This window comes from Rana temporaria, chromosome 2 (genome assembly GCF_905171775.1).
Source record: "Rana temporaria chromosome 2, aRanTem1.1, whole genome shotgun sequence".
NCBI lineage: Eukaryota > Metazoa > Chordata > Amphibia > Anura > Ranidae > Rana > Rana temporaria.
The window spans coordinates 208,676,134-208,693,863 of record NC_053490.1 but is presented as its reverse complement, the minus strand read 5'-3'; positions in this window follow the sequence as shown (position 1 = coordinate 208,693,863).

Below are 17,730 nucleotides of genomic sequence, written 5' to 3'. Positions count from 1 at the left end.
GCCCCATCGTTAATCTTATTGAGAGAAATTGTGCCCAATCATTGGTGTCATTGGAATCAAAATCTGGATTAGGCCTTATTGTTGGTGTCTTTGAGAGGAATTGGGCTCTGTCGTTGGTGAAATAGTGCCCCAAGGGCCGGATAAAAGCATGCAAAGGGCCGCATCTGGCCCCCGCGCCTCAGTTTTGAGACCACTGGTATAAAGTAAAGATGTTAAAAATAGGTAATATGCAAAATGAGGGAAAGGTCCTGCAAAAAGAGGACAGCAGCTAGGACATTGCAATAGCAGCTACAATCCTTGTACTCTGTGTAGTACTCCTTGTAATATATATACACTATATTACCAAAAGAATTGGGATGCCTGTCTTTACATGCATATGAATTTTAATGGCATCCCAGTATTTGTCCATAGGGATTCATATTGAGTTGGCCCACCCTTTGCAGCTATACCAGCTTGAACTCTTCTGAGAAGGCTGTCCACAAGGTTTAGGAGTGTGTCTATGGTAATGTCAGAACCATTGATGTATCTCGGCATAGTGCCCACATATAGTGTCAGAATGTTTATACTGAAATATAAAATATTATTGTATTTATGGAAATATGTAAATCCGTGCTTTGGGAGAATTACAATTTCCTACAATATCCAAAATTATTTTATCCATGCTATTTTGAGGACAAGTAACACAAATATTTAAAACATATATATTTATTAACTAAAGATATAGTGCAAAATTAAAATCAGGTACAATTTGTGATAAAACAAAATTGATATACTTCTACAATCAGAGATACATGATGGTTGAATGTTCAGATAATATTTACATTATATGACTAAATTTACAGCTCTTATTTAAATCATCCTGGTATATTTAAAACCTGGCAACTTGTAAAATAACCTTCCCGTGATTTCCACGGACTCTAGTAAATAGCTTGTGTTTACCTTGACACTGTGTTATCTCTTCTCAACACAAACAGATCTCTTTCTTACTACTTACACGTGTACAGATCAAAGAACATTTTGGTACACAAGCTCTGCAATGCAGACAAGCTTATTTTAAATTTAGAGAGAATTTATTTTCACAGACATCACCCTAAAACCTTTGTACAACTGTTGGCATTTAGCTATTTAAAGACAAACATAATTTGTGTATGTCTCCTAATATTTGGAATATAATTATTTCATACTGCAGTTAAAAATAACCAACTCCCAAATTATCTTTGCCAAGTATATTTAAATGGTTTTAGTTATGTGCATGTAAAAACATTCACTTCCAAAAGGTGAATAAACAAAGTTATACATTACCAGTATTTAAGATTTCTTTCTGTTTGAGAGGGACCTTTTTTTCAACCCCCTACATTTTTGCGTTCAATCTCTCCCTTCCAGCTTCCTTCAGAGATAGAGAGATAGCCTTAAGAGATAGAGTGAGCGCTCTCCCATCAGCGACCCTCAAAGATCCATCCAAGCTCTCTCAAAGATTCCTCCAAAGATCTAGTCCCCCTCGTGTCTTCTGCAACACCTTTTTAACACCCCCAAGAAGTGGGTGTGTATCTCACTTTACTACCTCACTGACGATGTCATATGATGCTATGTTAGGTAGGCTGCCATAGCAACCAAGAATGTGGCCATCTTGAACAATGCCAATATTAGCCTGTAGGGGCGGTGGTGTATAAGGAATAATTCCTAATGTTGGGTCGTCCAGGGTTGATCGTGATTTATGATCCCCTTTGAATTGAGTCTTGGTATAGCACCATAAATTGTTTTATATGTCAAACAATTGTCAGACATCCTGGCATTTCTAGTAAACTTGTGGACTGGGAATGTTTACATATCATTAGCTTAGACCGTTTGTTGAATTCCTAGAGAAAGTGATATCCTTAGAAGTACTTTTCAAAGTAAAACCCTTTACTATCCCAAATACAGGCTCTCAATGTCAATACAGTTAGGAAATCACATTTGTAAGCATAATAATATATATGTATTAACGAGTTCATATATTATTTAAGATAGACAATAACACAGGAATATGAATTAGCCCCATGGCCTCATTATATAGAGACAATACCAGTTGTTTGGTGTCATGCTGTGCAAGGCCTTTTGTCTTGTTTATCTTACTGGGAGTCCAAAAACTTTTGAGTTACAACCTGGGGAGTTTGGTTTAACCAGACATCCATAGTCTCTTATAAATGCATAAAATCCTTGTCTATTCATGGGCTCATGAACTTAATTTCACCCTTTGAAGAGAATTTGGCTGTCCTCCAGGTCATAACATATATGAATAGGAACACTAGGAAAAATATACAATGTGCGACTTTATATGTGTTCTTTTAACCCCAAATGTTCCGACAGTAATGATTGACCATTCTTCCAGAACCGCATTTGTGAGGTCAGGAAATGATGTTGAACAAGAAGGCCTGGCTCGCAGTCTCCGCTCTAATTCATCCCAAATGCTGTTCTATCGGGTTGAGGTCAGGACTGTGCAGGCCAGTCAAGTTCCTCCACCCCAAACTCACTCATCAATGCCTTCATGGACCTTGCTTTGTGCACTGGTCAAATCATTTGGTGGAGGGAGGATTATGGTGTGAGGTTGTTTTTCAGGGGTTGCGCTTGGCCCCTTGGTTTCAGTGAAGGGAACTCTTAAGGCATCGACATACCAAGACATTTTGGACAATTTTATGCTTTCAACATTGTGGGAACAGTTTGGGGATGGTCCCTCCCTGTTCCAACATGAATGTGCACCAGTGCACAAAGCAAGGTCCACAAAGACATGGATGAGCAAGTTAGGGGTGGAGGAACTTGACTGACCAGCACATTGTCCTGACCTCAACCTGATAGAACACCTTTGGGATGAATTAAAGTGAATACTGCGAGCCAGGCCTTCTTGTCCACCTCAATGCCTGACCTCACAAATGGGCTTCTGGAACATTCCCATAGAGACGCTCTTAAACCTTGTGGACAGACTTTCCAGAAGAGTTGAAGCTGTTCTAGCTGCAAAGGGTGTGCCAACTCATTATTGAACCCTACAGACTAAGACTGGGATGCCATTAAAGTTCATGTGCATGTAAAAGTAAGCGTCCCAATACTTTTGGTAATATAGTGTGTATATATATATATATATATATATATATATATATATATATATATATATATTGCAAGGAATACTACATAGAGTACAAGGATTGTCGCTGCCATTGCAGTGTCCTAGCTGCTGTCCTCTTTTTGTAGGACCTTTCCCTCATGTTGCAATTACCCCTTTATAAGAGTTTCGAAAACTATCCAAGAGATACAAGAGTATGTTTTGCTTGAATTGTAAAATAGTAGGTATAAAATGCAGACACATAGCAGCCACCGTGTTCTGGGTGGTCTGCAAACAAAGCTCTGCCTTCCTTTGTAGTATTGTATTTTCCTGCCACTTCCTGCCTTTTGCATATTTCTATTGACTGGTAAGGCAGTTTGTTATAGTGATGAACCGAGAGGTGTCTGAGGTTTTTTATTTATTTTTATTTTGCTGACAAAGTTGTTTAAAAAGAAAGACTTGCCCATAATATTGTTACTTTAATGAAAATAAGGCTAGTAAAAGAACATGTTTTATCTTTTACAAACCTGAACTATTTTAACCGCAGAGAAATCCAGGAACTCTTGGCACAGTAAAGACTGCCTGAATATGTTTAGCAAAGCATACTGCACTGTTCATTGGATAGTTTATTTTTTATTTTGCCTTCAGCAGCAAACAAGTGACATAAGTGACTGAATGCTGTACCTTAGAAATAGTTGCTGAGAAGCCAAATTAAATGACTGTAAGATAATTAGTGTAAAATCCCAGGTGCTGCAGGAATAACACCAAGCATAATTGTAAAGTGCAAGAGTAGCAGTAATTGCTGAGCACAAAATCCCCTCAACAAAGAAAACTATTTAAAGCATGAATGAGTTATATATACTGACATAATAAACCACAAGGACTATCTTCATGCCTCATTTTACCATAATCTCCAAAACACAGACAACAGATACTCTGACAGATACCTACTGATTTTACAGTTTGTGCAACCTTTCTGATATTGAATATGTTTCAAATATGTGTTAGGTTTGTTACATTTTTTCTTTAAGGACTCTAATGCTGGCCGTACTCTATACAAAAAATCGTTCAAACTTGTTTTTGAAAAACTAACACTTGGCCGTGGGAGCAAACGATAGTGCCATCATGTAATGACCGAATTTTGATCGATAACTCGTTCAATGTCACGTATACCCATTGCAAACAGTTCAATATTTAACAAACAAGAAACACATAAACTTTTCAATTTATTGTTCATTTGGTATAATTTTCCAACCTGTTCCTTCAATTTTTCTGTCTCTGAAAAGATAAAACTGTTTTTTTATTTGTGCCCATTAACTGAACGATTCAAATGACAGATTTTCAAACGATTTTTTGGGCTAGTGTACGGTAGACATGTGCATTCATTTTCGTCCGAATGCATTTTCGTCCGAATTTCGGGTATTTTCGTCATTGTTTTAACAAACGAAAACGAACGCGCAGAATTCCGAAATCCGAAATATCCGACATTATTTTCGTTTTCGTTGCTACAACAGTTCGATATAGATAGGAGATTCGACATGATGCTGACAATAGCAATCTGTGTCTATCGAACCTGTGGCCGAATGTGCCTAACCTTAACTCTATTAGTCCAAGATTATTCTACATAGAGAGAAAAGATTTGACATAGAGAGAAAAGATAAGACATTATAGAGACAGTCCCTTCTCTCCTCTTCTTGCTCCTCCTCCCCCTCCGAGTGTAGCTTCAGATTGGAGGAGGAGAGCGGTCACATGAGAGGAGAGCGATCATGTGACCAGCCGGGGAACACAGTGAGAATGAATGAGAAGGAACTGTCAGCTACGGTATGTAGAAGGGACTGGCAGTGCTTTATTTTTAAACTTTACAGTACGCTGGCAGTCTCCTGGGAGTGCAAGGGGGCTGTGTAATGTAAATGAGCTGTACTGTGCAGGGAGACAATGCTGTGTAGTGTATGGGGGGGGGCTACGTAGTGTGCTGAGATCTATGCAATGTGCTGAGATCTATGCAATGTACTGGTATCTATGTGCAATGTGCTGGTATCTATGTGCAATGTGCTGCTATCTATTTGCAATGTGCTGGTATCTATTTGCAATGTGCTGGTATCTATTTGCAATGTGCTGGTATCTATTTGCAATGTGCTGGTATCTATGTGCAATGTGCTGAGATCTATGCAATGTACTGGTATCTATGTGTAATGTGCTGGTATCTATGTGTAATGTGCTGAGATCTGTGTAATGTGCAGGGGGGGGCTTTGGTCTGTGTAATGTGCAGGGGGGCTTTGGAATATAAAATGGGCTGTTTAAAGTTTTTTTCCTGAAACTTCCCTCTTAAAATTAGGGTGCGCGTTATACGCCGGTGCGTGTTATACGCCGATAAATACGGTATTACTAGTCATACAACATTAGACTTGTTCTATAGCTTGTAGGCGGAGCATTAGACCAGAAATGTACGATTGCGGCGTCGCTCCGTCAAATCTTCTTAGAACATTCAACAGACACCATAAACCTTCAATGACAGATTTGACTTTAATTAATTTGGATTTTCAGACGAATGTATTTTTTTAACGAAATTAAATAATTAAATAAATAAAAACAAATTTCGGGAGTAACTAAATAAATACATTTTTCAGACAAAAACTAAATTCCAAAACAAAATATTTCAGTGTGCACATTTCTAGTGTATGGTCAGCATTAGAGGCATATTTTAAGCAGTGAATGTGACTATCACCAAGCATTCTCTGTTAGTGAATCAATCGCTGGCTTTGAAACACATGCACCTAAAATATACCCCTGCAGTGAAAGTTTGCTGAATGTCAGAATAATTACTTTATAAATACACCCCTTATGAAATTCACCACATACCATTATGATATTCAAACTGGTTTAGTAAAAAAAGACAAATGCACAAAGTACAGTAACACATGTCTCTTGCAATCATAAGAGTTATCATCAAGTAATTACAATTGCCTTCTGGAAACTAAGATTTAATTGTTTGTCTGTTATTGGGTACTGTTATACATCATCAGAGTCAGTCCTATCCCATAGCTGCATGAGCAACTGCCTAAGGCACCCTTAGAAGCTGAAGGTACCTGAATTGCTGACTCAGGTTAAATATAACTGCTATGAAAGAGTCCCTGCACAGCCATGAGTTCCAAAACCAATGGTTCCAGCAATTTTGTTATTTTAGATATATATTTTGCAGAAGGTGTATCCCAGCCCAGTGGCACACAGTGAGTCAGAGGAAACAGAGGGAAGCTGCAAATAACAGAATGAAGGTCTTAAGAGGGAGGTAAACGTCCACGTCCAGAGCTACCAACCAGGTACTCGGAGCTAGGCATGACTAATATCGGTCTGATGGCTTCTTCTAGGCCTCACATCCTCTGCAGCTACTTTCCCATCACCTGCCCCTTAATTGTTGGGTCTCGTGGAGAGGAGTGATGGCTCCCGGGTTAATGTCATCCTAGGTTTAGCCTGTGGCTGTATGGACCCAAGGGTTAAGTGTGGTTTTTCTCACTTGGCCCGCTTCTCGTCAGCCGCTGGACCACCCATGGCTTCTCCCTTAAACATCCTCCTATGTACTGAGACATTCCCCCATATGGGAGTGCCTGTGATTGCCGTGCCTGCCTCCGATCACGTTGCGCCCCCTTGGTGATGATGTAATCGTGTGTGCGCCCGGCATTATGGGCAATGTAGGCAATGGGTCGGCCTATGTGCGCTCGCCAGCCAGGTGAAGAGCTATAAGCGCAGACCGAGCCAGAGTCTATTTGCTGGCTCTCTCAGGCGTTGTCACCCTGTTCGGTTAATCAACTGGTAAGATGAATTGGCGATTGGGGATACTATAACCTCTTCATACTTTTCCAACTTTTTATCTCAATCCTGAAATGCTTCTTGCCTAATTTCTATACATTCGGATTGGGCTAATATCCTCTGATCTGTGGCTATTTTGCTCTGCTGCTGATTCAGCCACCTTTTTGAGCTTCTCATTTAGTCTGGGCTTACATAGCCCAAACTGACTTGATACAACTGTAAGTTTTCTATTTCTTTACTGTGTGATAATTAATTATTATGATGATGATACATATTTCTTCATTAAATTTCATTAGTTAATGAATTTATTCTTAATCACTTTATCTAGATCTATCTGATCTGATCATCACTACAGCCCCCCCGTTTTGTTTAACTATCTCAATCTTAGACCCTTTGGTATGTATTTGAGGTTTATTGCCCTTCGATAAATATATATATTATAGTTTCTTTTTGGGTTCTAGTTGGGGCCTTTTTATATCTAATTTTGGCCTCTCTTATCGCCCTCTACAGCCACACTTTGGGCTTTGTTGGTCTGACGTTCAACCCTTTTTTTGGAGGGGGGGGTCTATCACTCCTCAAACTGATCTCGTGGAGATTTTGGGGTAGGTAGAATTACATTCTTTTTGGGTTTCTAAGCATACAATACGCCATGTGCCTGTGGAGGGTGGATCCCTGGAATGTTGTTTTTGGCCATTTGGCTTCACTGTCCAGCCATTTATCTATGTCATATTGTTTAAATATTAGATCAATGATGTTTCTTAACATATGTATTTTGTTATTCTAGAGCTATATCTGGAATGGACACGTCGTAATCCCCTGATGAAGCCAATGTTTGGCGAAACTATTCGGGAAGACTTGACCGCTACACATGAGATATCTGCTCCCTTTATAGTATTTATGTGAATTTTTCACCTGTACTGTTTTATATATGAATTTTAATTCTTCTTTTTCGTAATTAATACAATTCTGTATAAATTTCTTATAAACATTGGCCCGGATTCATATACATTATCGTATCTATCGGCGGGCGTAGCGTATCTCAGATACACTACGCTGCCGTAACTTAGGGCGCAAGTTCCGTATTCAGAAAGAACTTGCGCCCTAAGTTACGGCTGCGTAGTGTAAATGTGTCGGCGTAAGCCCGCCTAATTCAAATGTGGATGATGTGGGCGTGTTTTATTAAAATTACTTGTGACCGACGTAATTGACGTTTTCTTACGAATGGCGCATGCGCCGTCCATGAACGTTTCCAAGTGTGCATGCTCCAAATTACGCCGCAAACTGTCAATGCTTTCGACGTGAACGTAACTTATGTACAGCCCTATTCGCGTAAATATGCAACTAAGATACGACGGCATAAGAGGCTTATGCCAGTCTTATCTTACCAAAATTTCGGCGTATCTTGTTTTCTGAATACAGAAAAAAGATTCCCCCGGCGCATCCTAGAATTTACGCGGCGTATCAATAGATACGCCAGCATAACTTCGTTCTGAATCCGGGCCACTGTTTCTATTTTTCTGTGGCACCGTGATAATCCCACATTCCTTACTTCCTTTATTCACAAAATTCAGGGATGAGGTGCCGTATTCTTTAGGACAATCGACCACTTTCTGCCAATTTTTACAATTAATAAATTGTGGAGTAATTTTACTCATCCTTGAATTTTAAAAGCTAGGGAAAGACACTTTTACTTGATAATTGGGACTGTGTGGTTCTTAATGTGTATGAGTGTGTGCGAGTCAAACTTTTCATTTGTGCTCAGAGAGCTATACTCCCTGTAGACTGCTCTCATCGTTACTCAATTCTTGAATTACTTCTGTGACATATGTAGCATCTGTAGTCATTTTAAGGCCAACAAATCTACTCTGACAACTATTTTTTTTCCAGGAATCTTGTTCCTTCACATCTGTTAATCTGCCAGCTTCAGTTTTCTGAACTTAAATTAAAAGAAGTGTCCTTCCAAAAGATACCAGCCTGACACACCAATCATAAAGAATGGTATCATCAGAGTAATAGGGACACTTAAAAAAAAATACTGTGTTAAAATTCCTTAGTATTCAACCTGGTCAGTCATGAAATTGGAATTGTTGGTTCCTCTCTATTATCCATGTTTATAGCAAGGGAAAGAGAATGGGATTGTGGCGGTGCGGAAGACAAATAGTACATATAAACATTATGCATAAAAACTATATATTTATTTTATTAGTACAGACATATACAAAAAAGGTTAAATTAAAATAGGTTATCGGAGCATATATTGGAAGTGGTGGGTCGCTGGTTTCCCAAAATTCAAAAAGTGGTGGTCACAGGAGAATGTCTTGTCCCTACATGTTTCGCCAAATGTGGCTTCCTCAGGGGATTTGTTCTGGAACCACCAGTCCGTAACCCAGCTCTAGCATAAATTACAGAAACATATTAGCAAGAGTTATAATAACACATATTATACATAAACAAAACCTTTTTTTTGGTTATCATATATATCTTTGCCATGGCTTGTGAAAAAGAAACCAAATACCCACCTTCACCCAGCTAGGACGAAGGGCAAATGCATAAGGTATCCCGAGTGGAAAAAGAGGTCCAAGAATCAAGGTCAAATAAAGGGGGGCGTGCCCAGCCACATGGGGTAGATAGAGGCCAGGCCATAAGAAACAAGCATAGATTTAATACTATGCACAACATTTTAAGTTAAACAGACATATTGAAGTCCGATGAGTGAGGCCAACATGACTCAACAGGCAAATTACTATGCTCGAAGCTACATGAAAACAAAATCAGGAGGCAATCCTTGGAGTTGTGTTTTCAAAGAGACTCAGCAAAAAGTCTGGGACTGGTCTCTATCTACCCCCTGTGGCTTGGCACGGCCCCCTTCATTCGACATTGACTCTTGGACCTCTTTTTCCACTCTTGTGGGATACCTCATACATTTGTCCTTCATCCTGGCTGGGTGAAGGTGGGTGTTTGGTTTCTTTTTCACAATCCATGGCAAAGATATATATATGATAACCCAAAAAAATGCTGTTTATGTTTATATATGATATGTGTTATTCTAACTCATGCTGTGTTATGTAAAATGATTTATAAACTGCAGTCATCAATCATGTAACACTATTCAAGCTAAAAACTGAATTTTGAATTCTGATGCTCAGGAATATTGCCTATCTACAGTGGATATAAAAAGTCTACACACCCCTGTTAAAATGTCAGGTTTCTGTGTTGTAAAAAAATGAGACAATGATAAATCATTTCAAAAAGTTTTCCACCTTTAATGGGACCTATAAACTGTACAACTCATTTGAACAACAAACTGAAATATTTTAGGTGGAGGGAAGTAAAACTAAAAAACTTAAATAATATGGTTGCATAAGTGTGCACACCCTTAAACTAATATTTTGTTGAAGCACCATTTGATTGCAGTTCAGCACTCAGTCTTTTTGGGTATGAGTCTATCAGCATGGCACACCTTGTCTTGGCAATATTTGCCCACTCTTCTTTGCAAAAACACTCCAAATTGTGAGGACATCTCCTGTGCACAGCCCTCTTCAGATCATCCCAAAGATTTTCAATCGAATTTAGGTCGGCTCTCTGGCTGGGCCATTCCAAAACTTGAATCTTCTTCTGGTGAAGCCATTTCTTTGTTGATTTGGATGCATACTTTGTGTCGTTGTCATGCTGAAAGATGAAGTTCCACTTCATGTTCAGCTTTATAGCAAAAGCCTGAAGGTTTTGTGCCAATATTGATTGGTATTTGGACATGAGTTTGAACGTGATTGCCAAATTCTGAACACAGCTACATCCCCAGTTATAAAAGGGTGTGCACACTTATGCAACCACATTGTTTTAGGTTTTTATTTTTACTTACCCCCCCTAAAAGATTCCAGTTTGTTTTTCAATTGAGTTGTACAGTTTATAGGTCACATTAAAGGTGAAACAAGTTCTTAAATGATTTATCTTTGTCTCATTTTTTTACATCACAGAAACCTGAAATTATAAGCCTTTTTATATCCACTGTATGTCCTCCTAGAAATACGCTAGTTTAAGTATTACACTTTAACACATTTCGCCTACTCTTTGCAAGATTGGCAAACATTTTACAAAAAAAAAGTAATTTCTTGCATAATGATGTTGAAATATAAAGCTGTGTTGCTAAGATGTCCAAAAGTAATCAGGTTTTCAGATAGTTTTTTTTTACAAACTAGATTGTCAAACAATATATAACTCAGCAGTTAGTGAACTGAAGCAGCAGCAGTTAATCTATATTCATTACCATGATCAATAAAATAATCAAGATTGAATAGTGAAAAACACAGTAAACAATGAACTGTATAATAAACCTGAACAAAGATTTGTGGTTTAGATGTAAAATTCATTATTTTATAATAAAAGAGAAAGGCAATGTTTTATTCACTTTTTTATGTATTTGATGTTAAAGTGTAAACGATCAACTTGTAAAACAAGCCATTCAGTTTAAAATTGAAACGGAAGGCAAAACATTTATATATATATATATATATATATATATATGTATATATATATATATATATATATTCACACACTTTATTGTCAAAAGTACTGGGACGCTTGCCTTCACATGCACATGAACTTTAATGGCATCCCAGTCTTCGTAATATTGAGTTGGTCCACCCTTTGCAGCTATAACAGCTTCAACTCTTCTAGGAAGGCTGCCCACAAGGTTTAGAAGTGTATCTATGGGAATGTTTGACCATTCTTCCAGAAGCACATTTGTGAGGTCAGGCACTGAAGTTGGATGAGAAGGCCTGGCTTTCAGTCTCTGCTCTAATTCATCCCAACAGTGTTCTATTAGGTTAAGGTCATGAATATGTGCAGGTCAGTCATGTTGATCCACCCCAAACTCACTCATTCATGTCTTTATGGACCCATTTATTCCCCTTTTTATGAGTGATAACATTCCATCTGTTCTCAGCTGCATAAGAGCTGGAGGGGGGGGGGAAGAAGTAGTACTCTGAACTTTTGATCATTGGAGAGGAGCTGACTGAGTTCCCAGCATAGTTAGACGACTGAGAATGGTGTGTTCCTCTGCTTAGTATGGTCAGTTTTGCATACAGGTACATGGTACAGCAGGCACATATCGGGAATGTGAAATGTTTGGTTAATATACAATTTAAAGACTATGGCCCGGATTCACAAAGCACTTATGCTGACGTATCTCGATACGCCTGAAAATAGGCTTCATCCGACCAACGTAACTTTCCTACGCCGGCGTATCGTGGGCGCATATTTACGCTGGCCGCCTCATTGCAAATATGCAAATGAGGGAGATACGTCGATTCACGAACGTAGTTGCGCCGGGTGCATAATATACGCGGTTTGCGTAAGGCTTACGTCCGGCGTATAGTTATTACCCATCTATGAGACGCAACTCATGCAAAGGTATGGACCAGGGAACAGCCGTCGTATTTGACGTCATTTACGTAGTAGTACATGAATAGGGCTGGGCGTAGGTTACGTTCACGATCCCTAAGATTCAACGTATCTTAGGGAGTAGTTTCGACGTGATTCTGAGCATGAGCACTGGGTTGCGTCCACGGGACGGCGCATGCGCCGTTCATTTTAAGGACTTGTCTGTCACTCGGCCCATCAGTAGCATGGGGTCACGCCTCATTAGTATGGCTCACGCCCACTTCCACCTACGCTGGCTTACGCCGAGGAAACCCAGCGTAGATTTGGGGGCGAGTGCTTCGTGAATCCAGTGCTTGCATCTGTGCGCTGCGTCGGCGTAGCGTATATTAGATACGCTACGCCCGCATAAATATGCGCCGATGTATGTAAATCCGGGCCTATGTTTATTGAAAATATAAAAAATAAAAACCAGCACAAGTTGCTATCGATCAGAAGTATTCCTTGTGGTGCTGGATCCTGCATTCATTGAGATCTCCCTCCTCTGACCCCTCCCTAACCCCACAATATTGTGGTGCGACAGGGGTTAATAGCGCCAACAGCCGTATTGGAAAGTACTCATCAATAGTTCCCAACTACGTCCACCTTTTCTACCCTTTCTAATACATATATAAGACACCCCTGGATGCCCATTCTTTAAAGGATTTAGGGGATATCCATGCAGGATAGAAAGCTGGGTTTTTATAAAATGGAAGTAAAGGGTTTGAAGTGAATTATTTGTCTTGAATCTATCCCAAAGGGAAATTAAATGTTTAGTTATAGGGTTTCTTAGTTTTTTACGATCTTTTGGTGACATCCATAATAAGTTAGATATTGGGAAAGGATCACACTCAATGGCTTCTATAGACACCCATAGCAGGGTTTCTTGGTATACCTGGTATTTAGTAAGACTAGCTATGTGTGCTGCTTTATAGTAATAGGCAAAAATTAGGGCAGCTAATTTTGGGGAGATAGAGTGTATGCGTTTGTATCCGTGGCTTGGAGGATCCCCATATAAATGACAGTGATTTTCTTTGTATTATTCGCAGATAATAAGCTGGAATGAAAATTGGTAAGACTCTAAATAAATATAAAAGATTTAGTAATAATGTCATTTTGACAGCGTTTAATCTTCCAAACCACTATAGCGGGAGATGGGACCATGATTTCATCAGATTTGATAACTGTTTCAGAATTTGGGATAATTAAATGAGAATAAGTCTGACAAGGATGATGTGAGATGTATCCCTAAATATGGAATTGATTTGCTATTCCATGTGAAAGCTATGATTAAGCTCTAATTTATAGTGCGAAACACCTCAGCTATTTTACTCCCATGTAGTGTGCTGTGACTTGTAGTGCATTTTTCCTTTTTTAAACAAAGACAACCATCAAGGTTTTTTGGAGTGCGGCAGTCCATATTTTCTTTTTCCATTTGTTGCCTTGTACATTGCCAGCATCCTTGATCTCCTGAGACCATACTGATCATCCTAACACAATCCACCTGGAGCGGTAACTTTCTTTCTTCCATGTGAAAGGGAGGCCAATTTTTGCAGCTCAGTTCCAATTCTGAAAGGGATATGTTTAGCGCTATTTTTTTTTTAGGATTTGTGGATAGACCAGTAAATTCTGTGAATTTATTGAGTATGGGGACAAGATTTGGGCCAGATACTTGGGGTGATGAAAGAAATAAGAGGATATCATCCACAAATAGACACAGTTTGTGCTGATATCACCAAGTTCAATACCAGTTATAGTGGGGTCAGATCTAATCTTTTGTGCCAATGGTTCAATGAGTAGGGAAAATAATAAGGGGGATAAAGGACATCCTTGACGCGTGCCTCTCTCTATGATAAAAGGATTTGATTTATATCCTGCATACTTAACGTGTGCTTTAGGTTTGTTGTATAAAGCCATAACCCAGTTGGTGAAGTTCGGGCCGAAGCCCATTTCTGCAGGGTAAAATTCAGGTAGGGCCATGAGACAGAGTCAAAGGTTTTTTTAATATCCAATGAGAGGAAGCAGGTTGGGATTATGGGCGTCTTCTGCCCTGATATTCTTATACTCATCTTGCCGACAGTCCCTTGGAGCGTTTTCGTACCTCCAGAGCTGGCTCTGATATCGGCTGTATCAGCAACCTGGGATAATGGTGATGTCACTCCTCTGTTTATATGACAGAGCTAAGGCTTAGCGACTGACCACTAGGCCCAGGCACAGCCACATATAAGCAGGTCTGTGTAAAATGTAACTGTAGAAATGTTGCTGAGCTTTGCAAAAGTAAAGTGCTGGTGGTGACTGGCTATCACTTAACCTTCCTGGCGGTATGATTCTGTCTGGAATTACGTACCAAAAGCGGTACAATTATTTTGCAAGGAAATTTGGCGTTTTATACTGTAGGCCTGTAATTTTTAGAAATAACTCACTTAAATCTGACCAAGCAAGAGTCTTGTAGGCATCCCGGGTAGGATTTTTTTTTAAAACAAAATTATAGATTATAATATAATAAATAATTATAAATAATTATAACAAATAATAATATAATTATAATAAAAATTATTCAATAATGTAATCAACTCAAAATCACAGAAATTTGCTCAGTTGCAGAATTGTCGCTGTCATTATTTTTTTTTTTTATGACGAATTTCCCCACAAAACGCTATCGCACATTTCTGCAAGTGATTGTAATTTATTATCGCTGTTTTCTAGCTGATCTAAAACCATGTTTGACATAAAGGGACACTTTTGGACAATCTACAGTTTTTAGGCAGAAAGAATATTTTTTATTATATAAAATGACATGTAGGGTACTGGGCAGACCACTAGGGACAAGGGGGGTGTGTATTTTTTACATACAGTACTGTAATTTATAAGATTACAGTATACTGTATGTAAAGTGTTTGTTTACTTTTTTGAATTTGGCGCCGTTCTCCGCTCCCGTGCGTCGTAACGTCGCAGGGAACGGAGATCGGCGGCACACGGGGAGACTGTGAATCGAGCGAGGAGGTCCCGCTCGCTCACACAGCAGGGTGGCATCGATGGATCCAGGGACAAGGTAAGTAACTTGCCTGTGGATCCAGCGAAAGGTAAGCCGCTGCACACTCTGCACGTCCACCCCGAGCGTGACTCGGGGTTACCGATCCTAGCAGAAAAAATCAACCCCGAGTCACGCTCGGGTTTACCGCCAGGGGGGTTAACAAAAAGTTTGAAAAGTCACAATGATCATCTATTCTGTCATATGTAAAGCAAATTTTCATTTTTTTTTTCGTCTGCACATGGCTGAATAATAAAAGTGAATTTTCAGAGGTCTCCATGCAGTGTTGTTAAAGTTGGAAAAGTGAAGTTGAATTTATTGAAAGGAGCCTTGTGTGACAATGGGGCTGATTTACTATAAACAATGCGCTGCGCCAGTTCATGGCTTAATTGGTGCGCCGGATAAATCATTAATTGGGCGTGTGAACCGCAGCAGAGGGTGCAATGCAATAAATATGTAAAGCCGCCGAACTCCCTTTAGAAGTCTATGGGAGAAATCAAAAGTGTTAATTTTAAATGTTAATATGCTAGTTTTTGTCCTAAAAAGTGTTTGGGGACCTGAGTCCTGCCCCAGGGGACATGTATCAATGATTTTTTTTTTTTTAAAACGGCCGTTTTTTCGGGAGCAGTGAATTTAATAATGCTTAAAGTGCAACAATAAAAGTGAAATATTCCTTTTAATTTCGTACCTGGGGGGGGGTGTGTATAATATGCCTGTAAATTAGCGCGTCTTTCCCGTGGTTAAAACTGTCTCTGCACAAAATGACATTCTGACGGGGAAAAAAGTCATTTAAAAATGACTCGCGGCTATAATGAATTGTCGGCTCCCCGGGAATTCAGAGAAAATTCATTCATAAAAAAAAGACAAAAAGCGTGGGGTCCCCCCAAATTCAATTACCAGGCCCTTCAGGTCTGGTATGGATATTAAGGGGAACCCCGTCGTCAAATAAAAACAAAATGATGTGGGGTTCCCCCCAAATATCCATACCAGGCCCTTAAGGTCTGGTATGGATTTTAAGGGGAACCCCGTCTTATCAGAACTCCACCCCAATTTTAAAAAAAAAAATGGCGTGGAGTTCCCCCAAAAATCCACACCAGACCAGACCCACACCAGACCCCTTATCCGAGCACGTAACCTGGCCGGCCGCAGGAAAAGAGGGGGGGACGAGAGAGAGCCCCCCTCCTGAACCGTACCAGGCCACATGCCCTCAACATGGGTAGGATGCTTTGGGGTCCCCCCCAAAGCACCTTGTTCCCATGTTGATGGGGACAAGGGCCTCATCCCCACAACCCTGGCCGGTGGTTGTGGGGGTCTGCGGGCGGGGGGCTTATCAGAATCTGGAAGACCCCTTTAACAAAAGGGAACCCCCAGATTCTGCTCCCCCGTGTGAAATGGTAATGGGGTACATTGTACCTCTACCATTTCACCAAACAAAGTGTCAAAAATGTAAAAAAAGACAATAGTCGGTTTTTGACAATTCCTTTATTAATGTCTTCTTTCCGCGCTTCTTCTCCCATCTTCTTCTTTTGTGCATTCATTTGGGTTTCTTCCTCCATCTTCTTCTTCCTCTGCTTCTTTCTTTGGTCTTCTCGTCCGCATCTTGCACCGGCTTCTTCTTTTGTGCATTCCGGTTTCTTCCTCCATCTTCTTCTTTTTCTCTGCTTCTTCCTTCGGTCTTCTCGTCCGCATCTTGCACCGGCTTCTTCTTCCCTGGACAACCCGCTTGCAATTGAAGTTCCCGCGGTGTGACGCTCCTGTTCTTCTGACAGTACTTTTATCACTGAGGACGCGGCGTCACCCGGTAGCCCGCCCCCCTCTGACGCCACGAGGAAAGCCATAGGGAAGTCCCCGTGTAGTACATGTGTGTCAGAGGGGGGCGGAGTCACCGGATGACACCGCGTCCTCAGTAATAAAAGTACTGTCATAAGAACTGAAGTGTCACACAGCGGGAACTTCAATTGCAAGCGGGTCGTTAGGGGAAGAAGCCGGTGCAAGATGCGGACGAGAAGACCGAAGGAAGAAGCAGAGGAAGAAGAAGATGGAGGAAGAAACCCGAATGCACAAAAGAAGAAGCCTGGGCAAGATGTGGATGAGAAGACCAATAAAAGAAGCAGAGGAAGAAGATGGAGGAAGAAACCTGAATGAATGCACAAAAGAAGAAGATGGGAGAAGAAGCGCGGAAAGAAGACATTAATAAAGGAATTGTCAAAAACTGGCAATTGTCTTTTTTTACATTTTTTGCTTCAAGCCACGCAAAGGCAGCTACGCTGCTTGATATTTACCAATTTTTTGCCAGCGTAGTGAAGCAGCGCACCTGAATGTCCGAAAATTCCGCTCACGCATGCGCAGTACACAAATAAACCTCCCGCAGGTTTAAATGTACTAACAGGCGCAGCGGCTGGTTTTT